This window comes from Grammomys surdaster, unplaced genomic scaffold, assembly GCF_004785775.1.
Source record: "Grammomys surdaster isolate TR1022 unplaced genomic scaffold, NIH_TR_1.0 125179, whole genome shotgun sequence".
NCBI lineage: Eukaryota > Metazoa > Chordata > Mammalia > Rodentia > Muridae > Grammomys > Grammomys surdaster.
The window spans coordinates 445550-463480 of record NW_021620071.1 but is presented as its reverse complement, the minus strand read 5'-3'; the positions used below and the strand labels follow the sequence as shown (position 1 = coordinate 463480).

Sequence of the window (17931 nt, the reverse complement as noted above, 5' to 3'; positions counted from 1 at the left end):
AGATTGCCACAAGTTTGAGGCCAGTTTGGGCTACCCACTGTATTCCTAGTAAACTAGAGCCAAAAGTTAGACCTTTTCTCAAAAATAAAAAAAAGATAGTAGATTAGTAGATTCATAGATGATACAGGAAAGATTATTTATAGATAATAGATAGTGGAAGGAAAATGATAGATGGTAGATAGATACATAGATACTGTCTTAGGGTTTCCATAGCTGTGAAGAGACACCATGACCAAGGCAACTGTTATAAAGGACAACATTTAATTGGAGCTGGCTTACAGGTTCAGAAGTTCAGTCCATTGTCACCATAGCAGGAAGCATGGCAGCATCTAGGCAGACATTGTGCTAGAGAAGGGGCTGAGAATTTTACATCTTCATCTGAAGGAAGCCAGGAACAGATTACTGTCTTCTAGGCAGCTAGGAGGAGAATCTCAAAGCCCACCCCCACAGTGACACACTTCCTTCAACAAGGCTACACCTAATAGTACCACTCGCTGGCCCAAGCATATTCAAACCACCACAGATACATGGGTGGGAGGGGAGGTGGGTGGATAGAGGCTGAGAAAATGAAACAAGCAGAGCTCTTGCTTTAGCTGAGGCCCAAAATCTCAAGGAGAGGGATCTGACAATTGGGAAAAGCAAGGTGGCCCTAAGTTTGAGCTGTATAGGGGGAAGTAGTACCCTTTCAGAGAGAAGCAGATTGTGAGTTGAAGTGATTTCAGAAGTCTTAAGCACCTTGAGTGACACATGGGAGATGGGGCACATGATTAGCCTTTGATCCTCCTTCAAACTCTGCAGAAATGGCAGCCAAGTAATTGAGCTATCCAAAGAAATATAGTCACAACAGAAAATAAAGAGAAATACCTAATGTAAGATAATGTGTAGACGCCCAGAAATGGTTGAAGGGACAATAACTGATTTAGGTGCAAAGCAAAGTGAGCAAGTGATGGAAACTACTAACAACTCTGCATCCAGAGGAAAGGCCACAAGTCAAGGCCTCAGGAAAAAGCAACACTGCCAACACCATGGTCTTAGACTTCCAATCTGCAAACCTGTCTATGAAATACTGAAAGAAGCAGTGGGTATAGACATTTTTGTTGCCTTAGTTTCAGAAGGGGAGAAGAACCTGCTATAGTGTAAAGATACCTAAGAAAGCTGTAGGACAGGAAATGTCTCTACCAGGTAAGACCAAGGCCTTCCAAGGGCATGCCAACCAGCCAGCCCTCTACCTTCCTTGAGAAGCCCATACCTTGCTCCTTGAGTATACCTTATTCTTTCCCTAAGTGCATCTCTAACCCCCATACTTAAAAATCTATGTCAAAATGCATTTTTAGCTGGGTATGGTGGCCACACCTTTAATTCCAGCACTCAGGAGGCCAAGGCAGGCAGATCTCAGAGTTTGAAGACAGCCTGGTCTACAAAGTGAGTTCCAGGACAGCAAAAGCTACAAAGTGAGGCCCTGCTTTTTTTTTTAAAGTATTTTAATAAACTGTGACTCTTCTGTCAGAAGCCTACATGTTCTCAGGTATGATTTATTCTTTTTCAAGCGCTTTTTTTGTTGTTTTAAATTATATATACAGTGCATGTATATGTGGATACGTGCACCTGAATGCATGTGACCTGAGAGACCAGATAGATGGGATCCCCGGAGCTGGAATTACCGGTGGATGCTGGCAATTGAATTTGGGTCACCCACAAGAGCCATATAGACTCTTGATCACTAAGCCATTTCCCTAGCCCCCCCCCTTTTTCTGTTTTAATAACTCAAAACTCTGTTTCATATTGGCTTCTTCTGAAATTCTTTCTGTGTAAGAGCCAAGAACCTGGGTTTTATCTAAGTCAACATCCCTGTGGTGGTTTGAATGAGATGACCTCCCCTAAGTCTCAGGCATTTGAATACTTGGTTTCTGGTTGGTAGCTTTTTTAGGGTGTGGAAGTATTAGGAAGTGTGGTTTTGCTGGAGGAAGTAAGTCACTGGAGGCTGACTTTGAGGTTTCAAAAGACAGCAGCTTCTCATTATAATCAGATGTGCTCTCTGTGCTTCCAGTTTGTAGATTGAGATGTGAGTTCTCAGCTACTGTTCCAGAGTCATACCTACCTGCCTATTACTAAGCTCCCCACATGGTGATGGCCTCATCCCTGTGGAACCATAAATCCCAAATAAATCCTTTCTATAAGTTGCCCTGGCCATGGTGTTTATCACACCAATAGAAAAGTAAGACAGCCCCTAAAAGACTAAGCAAATTGGATAAGGCTTTATCATACCCTTAATTCCAATACTCAGGAGGCAGAGACAAGTGTATCTCTATGAATTTAAGGCCACCATGCCCTGGAAAAAATCTTAAACTTAGGTATACGCACCTCTGACAAGTGACCCTACAATACAGGTGGCATCTAGACTGTTTTCTGAAAAAGCACTATGGGATCACATTAGATTAATGTTCCAGATACATTGGTTCTCTGACTCCATTCAGTTCAACTGATATGGACCATAACTAGCCCCACCTACAGGTATGAGCCAACCCCCACATCCCTCCCTCCCTCCCTCCTTTCTTCTCTCTTGATTTTTGTTGGTAGTCTTTTTTGCTTTGTAGCCCAGGCTAGCCTAGAACTTGAGATCCTCTCTGTACCACCACACCTGGATTATTTCCTTTTACAGAATGGAAACTCAAAGATAACTCTTTGCATTCCAACATTGAAAATGAACAATGAACTCTATTTTTATTTTTGGGAGGCAGGGTTTGAGACAGGGTTTCTTTGTATAGCTCTGGCTGTCCTGGAACTTACTCTGTAGACCAGGCTGCCCTAGAAGTTAGATCCACCTGTTTTTGCCTGGTGGGAGTGCTGGGATTAAAGGTGTGTGCCACCAAAGCTTGGCATACAATGAACTCTAATTGGTTGTTTCCTGGGGGAGCCAATGCACTCCACCTGAGATGCCAGTGCTCTGCAGCTCAGCTTCTCTTCTGGTGTCCTCTCAAGATTGTCTCTCATTGTCTTATGATCACAACCATTGCTTGCCCTTTGGACTCAGTCCCCAAGCCACTCTCATTTGTCTTGGGTTCACTTTGCCTAAGAAGTTTCAGGCAGAGTAGGTACTCTACAACTAGTAGCCAGATGGAAAAAAAACACAATGTATCATCATTTGGGAGTCTTTGATCCCTTAGTTGCTAACCATCTTCTGTAAGGCATCAAATTGTTCTTCATTTTAAGTGATCCTAATTGTGCAACTGAAAAGTAAGGAGAGAGCACTGTGTGACTGTGCACATCTCTTGCTGACTGCATTTTCTAGAATAATATTTTTACAGTAAGGTATTGTGCATCTTCTAAGGTATATGAAGACTGTCCAGAAGAGGCTTGGCATAGTTGCTTATAAGGAGCTAAGAATTACCTACCCTCATATTGCACTACACTGGCTCAAAGGTACACAAAACCATTTGCCAGTTTCTCATTTATAAGCTATGGACCAGTTAGAACATTTGCTTACTACACAGGGAGCCCTGAATTCCATCCCCTGCACTGCATAAACCAGGTATGATGTGACACATGCCTATAGTCCTAGCACTCAGGAGGTCGAACCAGTAGAATCAGAAGTTCAAAGTTCATGATCATTTTCAGCTACATAGGAAATTCGGGGGGGGGGGCAACCTAGGCTACAGGAGATCTAGTCCCCAAAAGAAAACACAAGAACTCTTACCCCTGTTGATAAGACATGGGCACTGCATTATCATACAGTTCATATGTTTTAAATTTTGTCAGCATTCAAAAAAAGTCAGTTAAAATATTGCCTCTTTTGAGTAGGAGGAGGATCAGGAGTTCAGGATCGTCCTCAGCTAAATAGGTCAGCCTAGGCTACATGAGACTATACCAAACAATAGGAACCACAAAAGTCAGGCATTGTGGCTCATTCCCATAATCCCAGTACCAGGGTGGCAGATGCAGGAGGATCATAGCAAGTGCAGGGTGAGCCAGGGCTATAATAGGGTTAGAAATTGCCCCCTCCAATGGATTTCACAACCATCCCTCTACATTTCAGGAAGATGTATACTTCAACAACATTTTACCTTCACATTAATAGTTATTTCTCATGGACAGAGGGCATGGTTTACTGGTAGCTGGATTGCCTCCTGTGCACAAAACCCTTGGTTTTGTGAGGAAAACCATAAGTTTATATTGTTTGGTTTTTCGAGACAAGGTTTCTCTGTGTAGCCCTGGCTGTCCTAGAACTCCATCTGTAGACCAGACTGACCTCAAATTCAGAGATCCTGGAGTCTCTGCCTCTCAAATGCTGGAATTAAAGGTGTGGGCTACCATCTTTCAGCTACTAACTTGAAATTTCAGGTTAATTTACTGTGAATGTGGTTCCAAGATAGCTTATCTATCTCTCCAGCATTGTGTGTTTAACAATTTCTAACTGATGAACATATAAAGCCTTTTAGCCCTAGTTTAAAATATAAACAGTAGAAAATATCTCTTAGTTGTAATTTTTCCCCTACCACCACCCAAACTGTTCTTATTTCTAAACATTATATGCTTTTGCTCTTGGGCTGGTGAGATGGCTCAGCAGTTAAGAGCACTGACTGCTCTTCCAGAGATTCTGAGTTCACTTCCAGCAACCACATGGTGGCTCACAACCATCTGCAATGGGATCTCATGCCTTCTTCTGGTGTGTCTGAAGAGAGCAACAGTCTACTCACATACATACAATAAATAAATCTTTTAAAACTATGCTTTTGCTCAATTCTATGGTAACAAAAATTATATTGTCCTTCAAAATGAAAAAAATTAACACTTAGGGCAAAAATGATGACAGGAGTTAGGAGGATATCTTCAAGGTCAACCTCTGCTATAAATCAAGTTTCAGGCCTGAGACCCAATTGATGTGGAAGATGGAGGGGTGGAAGGTAAGAAGAAGGAAGGAAGGAAGGAAGGAAGAAAGGAAGGAAGGAAGGAAGGAAGGAAGGAAGGAAGGAAAGGAAAGAGAGTAAAGAAAGACAGAAAGACCGAAAAAGACAGACAGATAGACAGACAGAAGGGAGGGAGAAAAAAACTTCCAGAAGCTGGGTATGGTAGTACATGCCTACTGTAGAGGACCAATCAGGGCTGCATAGCAACCACTTGTCTCAGCACTCCTCAATTGGTGCAATCACACACACAATAAAAGATGCACATGTATCTGCTTCACCTTCTGCATATGACCAGGGGCAGAACAGAAAGACTGTGGAAATGAAAATTAAAGTCATAGTGAATTACCTTTGTATGAGCAGTAATTGGCAGAAATTTGAAAAAGTCCAACAGTGGCAGTTGTTGACACAGATGTGGAACAAAGGAACTCCCCAAGCTGATGCAAATGTATTTTCTGTTGTGATAATAGAGTTTATAGCCAGAAAAGCTCACTCCTAGGCTCCCTCTGGAGGACTTAAAGACACTAAAGTACACCTGCAAAGCTACTCACTTTGTTTCTGGCAGGCAAAAGCCTAAAGCAATCTAAATAAATATCTATTAACAGAATAGAAAAAAAATCAGAGTCACATACTGAAATAACACATAGCAACACAAATGAAAAAGCTGAATCTGTACACATTAGCTTGGATGCTTCATGACTTGAACCACACAGCAGACTAGTGAGCCTCACAGACAGAACCTTCCAAATAATGGGAACAAAATACATATTGCTTTACATTTAAAAAAAATATTTATTTTAAGAGCGAGAAGGGGAGCTAGAGAAATGGCTCAGTGGTTAAGAGCACTGGCTGGCTGTGGGAAAAAATCCACGGCAAAGTCCCGGGGGAGGAGGACTTTCCATGCTGGTGGGTCACACAAAAAGGAGAAAGTCCGGAGTTCCAAGGGCTGGAAGCTTTGGTGACAGCAGGCCCCAATGATATGAGAAAGTCCGTGGGTTCCAAGAGTTTTATTGCCATGGTGTGGTAGTTGGATCTGGATGTGCACCCCCCAATCTAAGCCAGGGCTGGCCTGCCTTAAATAGGGGAGGGGGAAGAGGAGGGACTGGGAAGGAATAACTTAATTTAGCTAGCCCCCCCCCACCGCCTTTTGGTAACTCATGAATATGGAAATCTCTCAGGGCTGAAGCCTGTAGTCATGACCTCTACCTGTGTGTGGATGGTGACGCAAACTTCTCTAGGAGGAGCTACTCTGAGCCAAACGTGTCTGCAAGGTGCAGGTTAATGGAGATGTAGCCCACGTGTTAGGAGCCTGGATTCTGGGAGTGTGGAGAAATGTATTTCGTCCCTTGCAAGGTCTCCGGCCATTTCCAAGCCAATGCTCTACCAAAACCCAAGACCCCTTCACGGTCCTACAGCTGTCTTTCCAAAGGACCCAAGTTCAATTCTCAGCACCCACAAGGCAGCTTAAGACTATTTGTAACTCCAGTTTCAGGAAGTATGACATACTAACAAACAATCATACAGGCAAAACACATAAAATAAAAATAAAAATAATAAATTTTGCCAGGCAGTGGTGGCGCACGCCTTTAATCCCAGCACTTGAGAGGCAGAGGCAGAGGCAGGCAGATTTCTGAGTTCGAGGCCAGCTTGGTCTAAAGAGTGAGTTCCAGGACAGCCGGGACTACACAAAGAAACCCTGTCTCAAAAAACCAAAATAATAACAATAATAATAAATTTTGAAAAATGATATTCAAATAAACTACAAATCATCTATCTTCTTGAAAAGATGTTCCAAATAGGTTCCATAGTGATTGGATAATATGAAATTGTTCCTAAGGTAGATAACATTTAGAAAAATATTTATTTTATGTGTATGAATGTTTTGTCTGCATGTATGTTTTGCTTACTATGTTCACACAATGCCCAAAGGCCACAAGATGTCAGATCCCCTGGAATTAGAGCTATAGATGTTTGCAAAGCTCCATGTAGGTGCTAGGAATCAAACTCAAGCACCCCAGAAGAGCAGTCCATGTTTTTATCCACTGACCTATCTCTACAGTTCCAGAATACACATTTTTTAAAACACATTTAAAAATGTAAACTTTAGCCGGGCGGTGGTGGCACACGCCTTTAATCCAAGCACTTGGGAGGCAGAGGCAGGCAGATTTCTGAGTTCGAGGCCAGCCTGGTCTAAAGAGTGAGTTCCAGGACAGCCAGGACTACACAGAGAAACCCTGTCTCGAAAGAACCAAAAAAATAAAAAATAAAAAATAATGTAAACTTTAATAAGTGTTAATATGTGTACAAGTAGTTGGGTGTGGTGGTACATGCCTTTAATCCCAGGACTGGGGACTCAGAGGCAGGCAGATCTCTGTGAGTTTGAGGCTAGCCTAGTCTACAAAGTGAGTTTCAGACTCATAGACTACATAGAGAAACCCTGTCTCAAAAAACAAATAAATGTTGAAGTTAGGTCCCAGTTCTTCTTCCCAGTCCTGTGCTCCCAGAAATAAGACTCAGACTCAAAATACATTTACAAATACCCTGACAATATAGCTAGGCTCTGCTCTGACTAGATCCTAACTAAAGATAACCCATTTAATTTAACCTACATTCTGCCACATGGCTGTACTCAGATATCATGTGTCTGTCTTGTAATATCTTGTTGGAGATTGGTGCTAATGCTTTGAACCTGTGTGTCCAGACTCTGAAGGTCCTTGCCCCTAATTGGTTTTTTATCTATCAGTAAAGATGCCTGTGGCCAATGACTGGGCACAAGGTAGGACACACAGAGTTGTGAGGGTGGGATGAAGAAAAAATCTCCAGGAATGAGGAAGAAGAGGACATAGTAGCAGCAGGAGATAAAGCTAACCAGCCATGTGAGTTTCTGAGTAAGTGGCCACTGACCACTACCCTCATTGGGCCTGGGGTAATAGGGGAAAAATTAGGAGTGCTCAGCCTTTGAATTAGCCAGGACATTTTAAAATTAACTGGTGTGTGTGTGTGTGTGTGTGTGTGTGTGTGTGTGTGTGTGTGTTTTACATTTGCAGATCTAAGATAGCTCCTGGGTGGTGCAGCCAAAAACTCACTGCAACACATCTTCCCAGGTGTATTTTCTGCCTGGGTGTATACCAGAATATCCTTTCTCTCACCTAGATGTCTCACATCTATTTCCTGACTAAATCATAGGCCATAGGCTTTTTAATTGACAGATGATGCATCCATACAATAAAGAAGATATATTCTTGCTACAATTCCTCTTTTTGTCCAATAAAAGGCTCTTTTTCTTTTAAATATAAATTAAATACAGTTATAATTATAAAACAATCATGAAAACTATAAGGTATGATATAGATTTACATTATCCAGTCCATAGTATTTTGCAACTGTAGAAGATATTATATTATGTATCCTATTTTGGTTGTGTTTATGTTTACATTTTTTTACTTAACTCGATTTCTATCTGTACTTGCACTACCATCCTAAAAACATCTTCTTAGACCTAAACATATTTCTAAATACTAAACAACTTAAGTTTAATTCTGAGATTATAACTATCTAGTTTCTAGCCCCATCAGAGTCCTGAGAAGGAATAAATATTATTTGAGAGCTGAGTATGTAGGAAGTACAGGAACACAGTTTCCAAAAATTATAGAAATGACAGAGACAGCTGATCTCTTGGATAGTCCCCAATATTTTTTATGATGCTAAAATTTCTATCTTCAGCATTTGGGCCTAGAATATCTGACAGACATTTATGAAGCAGGAATTGTTAAGGATTTTCTTACCCTGTCTTAGCAGAGCTTGGCAATTGACTATCTTGTGTCCATTTATTCTTTTTGGACAGCATTTTGTCTGCAAACAAATTTATGGCATTTTGTTTCTCCAGTGATCAGCTTGCTATAATTGAAGCAATTCTATATGTAGGTTTTTGATGTTCATCATCTTCCAAGTTGAATGGTGTACTGCTAGAAATTGATGTGTATCAATGTCAAAAAAGATCTTAAATTAACAAAATTATGATTAAATGCCATATTCTGTGAGTCTCTGAGATTTTTGAAGACCATCTATCTATTTATAGCATATCCAAACAAGTAACAGGATGTATATTTCTGTGATAATCTAGACTAGTATCTAACATGACTTTGAGTTTGATTGACTGACCCTTAACTTACATTATTTAATTATGTTAAACAGTTTATAATAGCATCTATTAATAGGACTGGACCTAAACCTTGTATATTTAAATGAGTTGCATGGGCACTTTGCCTATCTAAGAGTTGAAACATACATATATTATGTTGTAGCAAAATTAATCTTTTTTTTTTCGAGACAGGATTTCTCTGTGTAGTTCTGGCTGTCCTGGAACTCACTCTGTAGACCAGGCTGGCCTTGAACTCAGAAATTCACCTGCCTCTGCCTCCCAAGTGCTACACAGATCTCTACCAATGTAAGATTATGGCTATAAAATAGTTTTTGGTTTAAGAGTAGATTCCTATTTGTCTAATATTTTTATATTTCTATATTCTTCCTTTTTTATTTTTAACCCCTTACCCTTTATTTAAGAAAGAAAGAAAGAAAGAAAGAAAGAAAGAAAGAAAGAAAGAAAGAAAGAAAGAAAGAAAGAAAGAAAGGAAGGAAGGAAGATAGAGAAGACGAAAGGAAACAAAAATTCCTGAGTCTAAGCTTCCTAGTTTCCTCCCTAAGAACATAATTATTTGTAAATTATCCATAACATATGTATAATTTACAAAATGACCAAAACCATCCATCCCAATTTAAGGGACTGGGGCAACGTTCTTCTCATAATTGCTTCCTGCTGAATTGGAGTGAAAAAATTCCTGTTTTGGGGTCTAAGAGAATTGGAAAAATGGTTAAGTCAAAAGAAAGCTAGCAGGGGCTAGAGGGATGGCTCAGGAGTTAAGAGCACTGACTCTTCCAGAGGTCCTGAGTTCAACTCCCAGCAACCACATGATGGCTCACAACCATCTGTAATGGGATCCAATACCCTGTTCTTATCTGTCTGAAGACAGCTACAGTATACTCATACATTAGAAAGAAAGAATGAAAGAAAGAAAGAGAGAAAGAAAGAAAGAAAGAAAGAAAGAAAGAAAGAGAGAGAGAGAGAGAGAGAGAGAAGAAAAAGAAGGAAAGAAGGAAAGGAGGGAAGGGGGAGGGAGGGAGGGAAGAAAGGAAGGAAGGAAAGAAGGAAGGAAGAAAAAAAGAAACAGACAAACAAAGATACAAGAAAAGAAACAAAGACAGAAACAAAGAAAGAAAGCTAGCTGGCATCTTTTGTTGTCCAGTCTCTGTGTTCTGATTATGTTCAGGGCTTAACTGAAGTCCTGACAGGAACAGTCTGAAGGGCTGGAGAAACTGAGGTCATCTGGGATTAGCACTCCTTTCTGAAGCTCGCCTCTGGAAACAGAGCTTCTAGAAAAGCTTCAGTTTGAGGCAAGATCAATCAGGGAGCTGGAACAGCAAGTCTCAGTATTTCAGCATCTCTGAGGGTGAATCCTGTCAGGGCTACCCTCCTGGTTTTTCATTCTGCAATATACAAACCTTAGATGAAATACAGTTCTGTAGTGGGTTGGCCTGTTGCTGCTTATATTCTAATGCTAATATTAGGACCCCAAGACTGGTTGCCTCAGAGATGAGAGTCAGCATGTAGACACTAAGTGACCCTGCCCCCAAATTATTTATTAGTAAATAAAGATGCCAACATCTAATAACTGGGCAGAAAAGAGATAGGTGAGGTTCAGGTTTCACAGGCTTGGGGTTGGAGGAGAACAACAAAGAGAGAAGAAGGTGCAGAAAGAAGAGAAGCCACCATGGGTTAGGTGAGCCATGAGGGCTGGCCAATTGGAGTTAAGAGCAGTCCAAATGTAACATAGTAATAATTTGGGTTATTGATAGGAAAGTAGATTTTAATAACATAAAGGGTAGGTATCCGCCCAGCTCTTGTGCTGTTCAAGGCTTATTGTAAATATAAAGTCTGTGTGTGTCTTTTATCCAGGAACTAAAGAGTCCAAGGTGGGGTAGAAACACTGGTCAGGATTAAATAATTTCTACAACATAGTTCTATGAAGACATATGTATGGAATGTGCAGGGTGCACAGATAAATTAAGAATGATTTTCTGCTCTTTGAGCAGAACTTCCTTAGAAGTTAGTTTGACTATATAATCAAACTACAATATAAATTTTCATTCATGTCATATGAAAGGATGGCATGATGAATTCTGGGGACTTTGTAGCCAACAAAATCTATTGGCTATGTATAGCAGAAGTTCTGATTAGAGACGTTTTCATGTCTCAGCCAGTCTCAGGGCTGTTCTCATGTAGAGGGATTAGCAAATCATGTTACCTATTCTGTTTGGTCTTCTTAATTTCTTTTTTCCTGTCTGTAGCCAAGATCTTCAGTGGTCTTCCTATATCAAATCTGATTTTTATAATTTTGGAAGGAATTCAAAGCCTTTTCTTCTTTCCTGTTAACATAAATCTAGACCCTCTCTCCCAACATAGTATGCCTTTGGTCCAGCAGTTTGAAGTCATTAGAAGTATAGACTGAGGGAGGGCTGGAGAGATGGCTCAGTGGTTAAGAGTACTGACTGCTCTTCCAGAAATTCTGAGTTTAATTCCCAGCAACCACATGGTGACTCACAACTGTCTCTAATGGGAGCAAATGCCCTCTTTTGGTGAGTCTGAAGACAGCTACAGTGTACTCACATACGTAAAATAAATAAATATATCTTTTTTTTTAAGTATAGAATTTACTTTCCCTGGGCTCTGTCCTAGTGGCGTATGGGAGCTTAGGACACTGTCTGGTGATGTACAGTCCCTTTCTACAATATTGGAGATAAAGCTGGACTTTGAGTCCGTGCCTGCATATTCCTACAACTTCTCAGAGTCCCACGGATAATAACTGAGGAGATAAATCATGCAGGAAACAGTCTTAAAAAATAAAAATAAAAAAATTTAAAACATTTTCTTTAAAAGGAAAAAAAAAGTATAGACTGATTCAATCCAGGAGCCCCTTTACTATTCAAGTGCGCTTTATTTTGACCTCTCTCAAGGAGGATGTATCATATCACCATAACCATTTAACTTATAGCCATCTTCATTTTGATAATTTAAAACAATTAAAAACAATTATTATTTATTGAGATATAGTTTCTATGTGTAGCTCAGGCTGACTTGGATTTGCTCTGTTAATTAGGCTGGCCTTGATTTCATAAGGAAACTTTCTGTCTCTTTGTCTCTCAAGTATTGAGATCAAAGGCTTGGATTTATTTATTATCTATGTACCCTTGAAAACATATCAATTCCCATTTCTTTCTTCTTTGGAGATTAATATCTTCATGGATAAAAACACCTATATTCCTCTTTCTCTTTATATAAATTCAAGATTGATGTGTATTTATTTTTTTCACTATTAAGGGTTTTCTACTTATTAACCAAAAACCTACATAGTATCTTTAAGGAAAAACTGTCATTTTGAATTTTAGGCTGTCACTTGTAAGTGTCTGTATCTATCAGCAGAGGGTCCCACCCTGACTTTATTGTGTAGACCAGGCTGATCTAGAATTCACAGAGATCTGCCTGTCTCTGTCTCCTCTGTCTGCTGTGTTTTAACTCAGATATTGGTGCTGTACCTGGCCACATTCCTGTCCCTTTGTTTAACAGGGAGAGGCCTTTTGGCATTTAGCCTTAGCAGGCAATCTAGGGCTCCATTTCCACATGTCATGAGAGCTGAACATTAAATTCAGTTCAGCTTGTGGAGAAGCTGACCAAGATATATAAAGTTGGAGATACAAGTGGCTGATCATTTAGAATTTCTTTTTTTTCTTTCTTTCTTTTTCTTGTTTTTTTGAGACAGGATTTCTCTGTGTAGTCCTGGCTGTCCTGGAACTCACTCTTTAGTCCAGGCTAGCCTCAAACTCAGAGATCTGCCTGCTTCTTACTGCTAGTGCTGGGACTAAAGACATACGCCACTACCACCCAGCTACTTCATTTTTTTGGCAGAATATTTATTAAGGTATTTAATATACAATTCTTCATTTGTCATTTTGAACATCTTTTATTGTAAAGATAATCCTTTTGTCTGATGACAAACCTAAGACACAATGAGGTTCTGGACTTCTACACTGTATAAACTGCATTTCTTCTTGAGATATAGATTTCCTTCTGTATATCTGAGGTAAGGTTTTTTTATTATTTCTTTCTGCAGTATTTTGTGGCTGAGGAAATACTTCCTTTAGAATGCTGTGAAATTACAGAAGCTGCATGACCCTGCTGTCAGGTGTCATCTTGCTGCCCATAATGACCACTCAAGCAGGGGTTCAGAATACACATTCTTAAGCCAAGCCTATAATTGTGGTACTTCAGAACCCGAGGCAGGAGGATTGCTGTGAGTATGAGGCAAGCCTGTATTGTGCTACAAAGTAAGATCCTACACAAAAAGAACATTCTCCAAGATGGGCTACAAAACAAGTCCTCTGACCTCTACACAGACACTGTGGCCTATCTGTGTTCCCACATACATCACACACAGAGGAAATAATAACTACAAAAGAAAACTTTTCCAAAGGATGAGTTCCTTAACTGATTGTTCATTTATATTTCTAAGTGGTCAACTCTGAAATCATATACATAAAAGAAACACTAAATGAACTGAGTATATATATATATATATATATATATATATATATATATATATATATATATATATATATATTAAAGAAAAAGAGGTCATGAAAATTTTTCCTGTGCATTGGTGTGTTGCCTGCATGTATGAAGCATGTGTGAGGGTACCATATCCCTGGAATTGGAGTTACAGACAGTTATGAATTGTCATGTGGGTGCTAGGAATTGAACCTAGGACCTCTGGAAACAGCCAGTGCTCTTAACCACTAAGCCATCTTCCCAGTTCCTGAGGTTATGGATTTAAGAGGAAGCAGGGAGCAGGCATGTGGGAGAGGCTGGAGGAAGTAAAGGAAATGAGGTAATGGTGTATTTAATTGTATTTGAATTTTTTAAAATAATGCTTAGTGCGGGCGGTGGTGGCGCACGCCTTTAATCCCAGCACTTGGGAGGCAGAGGCAGCTGGATTTCTGAGTTTGAGGCCAGCCTGGTCTACAGAGTGAGTTCCAGGACAGCCCAGGCTATAAAGAGAAACTCTGTCTCGAAAAACCAAAAATAAAATAAAATAATAATAATAATAATGATGATGATAATGATAATAATGCTTAGCAATCACAAAATATTCAATAAAAGAAATTTTAATGATGAATAAAATAAATAAAAAAGGGAAACCTTTGGGCTAGAGAGATGGCTCAGCAGTTAAGAGCACTGGGTGCTCATCCAGAGGTCCTGAGTTCAAATCCCAGCAACCACATAGTGGCTCACAACCATCTGTAATGGGATCTGATGCCCTCTTCTGTCATGCAGGTATATGTGCAAATAGAGTACTCATATACATAAATAAATCTCCTTTTTTTTGAGACAGGGTTTCTCTGTGTAGCCCTGGCTGTCCTGGAACTCACTCTGTAGACCAGGCTGGCCTCGAACTCAGAAATCTGCCTGCCTCTGCCTCCCAAGTGCTGGGATTAAAGGCATGCGCCACCACTGCCCAGCTATAAATAAATCTTTTAAAATGGTTAAATGGTGTGTGTGTGTGTGTGTGTGTGTGTGTGTGTGTGTGTGTGTGAGAGAGAGAGAGAGAGAGAGAGAGAGAGAGAGAGAGAGAGAGAGAGAGACCTTTAGTTCTGGCACTTGGGAGGCAAAGGCAGAGCCAGGTGGATCTCTATGAGTTCAAGGCCAGCATGGTCTACAAAGTGAGACCCTGTCTAAAATAAACAAACAAGAGAAAAATTGGAAAGAGAGTGGGTGTAGTATAATGGGATGTTAAAGCAAATTCCTATCTTCTTTATGGAGGAATCCAGAAGACAGTAAGTAAAATAATCCAGACACAGAAAGGCAAACATGCTTTTACCCATGTGTGGTGTCAGTGCAGGTAGTGTCAGTGCAGGTAGTGATCCTCGAAGAGGTAAGAATAAAAACTTTGTTCAGAGGTGGTAGATGTTAAAGTTCATATTTATTTTTAAAAAAAAATTATTTAGAGTTGTTAACATCTACCACCTCTGCTTACACTAAACTAAACCACTTCTGGAACCTCCAGAGTTAGGTTCTGGTTGTTAGGCGATATTCTCCACCATCACCAGAAGAATCTCTTCTGATTGAAGAAAAAGCCAAAAATCACCTTGGGGTTTTGAGACAACCCAAACAGTTGAAAACAGGGGGACTTGTCATGTTGCAACTGTAGTATTAAGGATATGTACAATCAAGTTTAAGAACCAGAGAAAAGGTTCCATGTAGCAGTGTGCACTTTTGTGAGGTATGACCTTGTTGGATTAAGTGTGGCCTTATTGGAGGAAGTGTGTCATTGCGGGCATGGGCTTTAAGACCCTCATCCTAGCTGCCTGGGAGCCAGTACTCTGCTAGCAGCCTTCAGATGAAAATATGGAACTCTCAGCTCTTCCAGTGCCATGCCTACCTGGATGCTACTGTGCGCCTGTCTTGATGATAATAGACTGAATCTCTAAACCTGTAAGCCAGCCCCAAATATATGTTATTGTTGGGGTTGGAGAGATGGCTCAAAGCACTATTTTTCTTTTTCTTTTTCTTTTTTTTTTTGTTTGTTTTTCGAGACAGGGTTTCTCTATGTTTTCCTGGCTGTCCTGGAACTCACTCTGTAGACCAGGCTGGCCTAGAACTCAGAAATCCACCTGCCTCTGCCTCCCAAGTGCTGGGATTAAAGGCGTGCGCCACCACCGCCCGGCCTAGCACTATTTTTCCAAAGGTCCTGAGTTCAATTCCCTACAACCTCATCTGATGCCCTTTTCTGGCATGCAGGTATACAGTATGGAGATAGAGGACTCATATACATAAAGTAAGTAAATCTTTTTCTAGGAAAATGTTATTCTTTATAAGAGTTGCCTTGGTCATGGTATGTCTTCACAGCAATGGAAACCCTAACTAAGACACTTACATGTTTATGTGCTACATTTTCATTATCCAGTCATCGTTTGAAGGACATTAAGGTTGTTTCCATTTCCTAGCTATTGTCAATAGAATAGTAATGGACATGACTGAGAAGACATGAATGAGAAGGTACAGATAGGGAGGTCATGGGAAAGACACTGAGCTAGAGCTTGAAGAAGGAAGTGGAATGTCTGGGTATGTAGAGTATGTGATTATTTTGTGTTGTGTAACCAATTAGAGGATTTATCCCTACAAAAGACTAATTCTCTTTCAGTGGTCATTAGCTTTCTATTCTTGTTTTAAAATTTTTTAATCCTTAAAAATGTTTCTTCTTGAGAATCATTATTTTATTAACCTTTATAACAGTATTGGTTTTCAAAAATTCATACAAGATATTTTGATCATGTTTTCCCATTCCCTCAATTCATCCCAGTTCCTCTCCTCTATCTGACCCACTCAAATTTATGTTTTCCCTTTTTCCTGTCTTTAAAAAATACTAGAAGCCGGGCGGTGGTGGCGCACGCCTTTAATCCCAGCACTTGGGAGGCAGAGACAGGCGGATTTCTGAGTTCGAGGCCAGCCTGGTCTACAGAGTGAGTTCCAGGACAGCCAGGACTATGCAGAGAAACCCTGTCTCGAAAAACCAAAAAAAAAAAAAAAATACTAGAAAACAAATATCTAAACAAACAAAAACAAATAAGACAAAGATGTCAAACACAAATCCCCCCATACACACACACAACACACATACTAAAAATCCTGGAATTTATTTTGTGTTGGCTAACTACATTTGGACATGCTGCCTCGATATATCCAGTAACACTCCATTAGAGAAAACAGATTTTTACTTTGATGGTGGGTATTAATTATAGATAGTCTCTAGGATAGGGATGGGAGCCCATGTCCACTCACCCCCACCATGTTAGAACAACATGTAGCTTAAAAATATGTGCGTGTTTTGTGTGTTCTGCCACAGTCTTTGAGAGCTCACTTGTGTATTGGTCCCTTTGTGCCTAGAAGGCATTGCTTCCATGTTTTTCATTTGTGATAGAACCCTTTGTAAGTTAAAATTTTGTCATGAATGAATATATTCTTTTATATGTCAAGATTATCTATTCCCATTGTAGGATATTTATTATATAAATATATGATATAAGGAGATTTTCACTCTGTGGATGAGTCATTACCACATTGGTCATATATATTTACATGATGGATGAGGAAATGAAACACTATGGTTTTCTATGACAGAAGTTTGTGTGTGGTTCATTCTGCATCTATAATGAAAGGCTTGTAGTGAAAGCACAAACTATTTTATTTTTACATCTTATTCCATTATGGACAAGAAGCCTGTTAAAATTTTTCTGAAATGATGTATGGGATATCATGGAAGCCTTGTCCAGCTGCCTTGAGAGGCATTTATCATTGGTTTTCATGTTAGAGTCCGTGATTCCTAGGCCGCTGTGTGCCTTTCAGTTCCTGAGAAACCCAGACACTCTCTTCTCATTCAGTGAAGCATCCAGGCTGCCCATGTTTCTCTGTTTTCCCTAGAAGTCATCAAAGCCTACAGAACCTTGATCAACAATTAGTCTTAAACATTAATCCGTGTACTCTATATAGCTCGCATACATTATTATATTTTGGCAACTACCATTGTATTCAATCCTGGCAACCTCAAGTGTATTGTGATTCTGTAAGGGTATAAATACCTCTCTAATTGCTTACAGTAAATTTGTCACAGCCTCAGTCTTGCTGTGCTTTCTCAAGAAGGAGGAGGAGGAGGAGGAAGAGGAGGAGGAAGGGGGGGAAGGGAGGAGGAGGAGGAGAAGAAGAAACAAAAACAAAACAAAAACTTTTCGTTTGGATTGCCTTTTTCAACCTGGATCAGGTTTTGGGGAGTCTAATGCCAGGCGATCCATTGTCAGCACAATTAAAACCCAGTACTGTTTGGAGAAAAGTTTCCAGGCTACAATCATTCCCATCCCAGGTTTC

The 17931-nt window shown here is 40.0% G+C and overlaps 1 non-coding gene across 1 annotated transcript; it reads left to right on the top strand.

Annotated features, from left to right (window-relative positions):
- The first annotated feature begins 11657 nt into the window (after positions 1-11657).
- LOC114637159 lies at positions 11658-11851 on the top strand. Its single transcript, XR_003713733.1, has one exon. It is a non-coding gene; the product is annotated as a small nucleolar RNA SNORA73 family (small nucleolar RNA).
- Positions 11852-17931: the final 6080 nt, after the last annotated feature.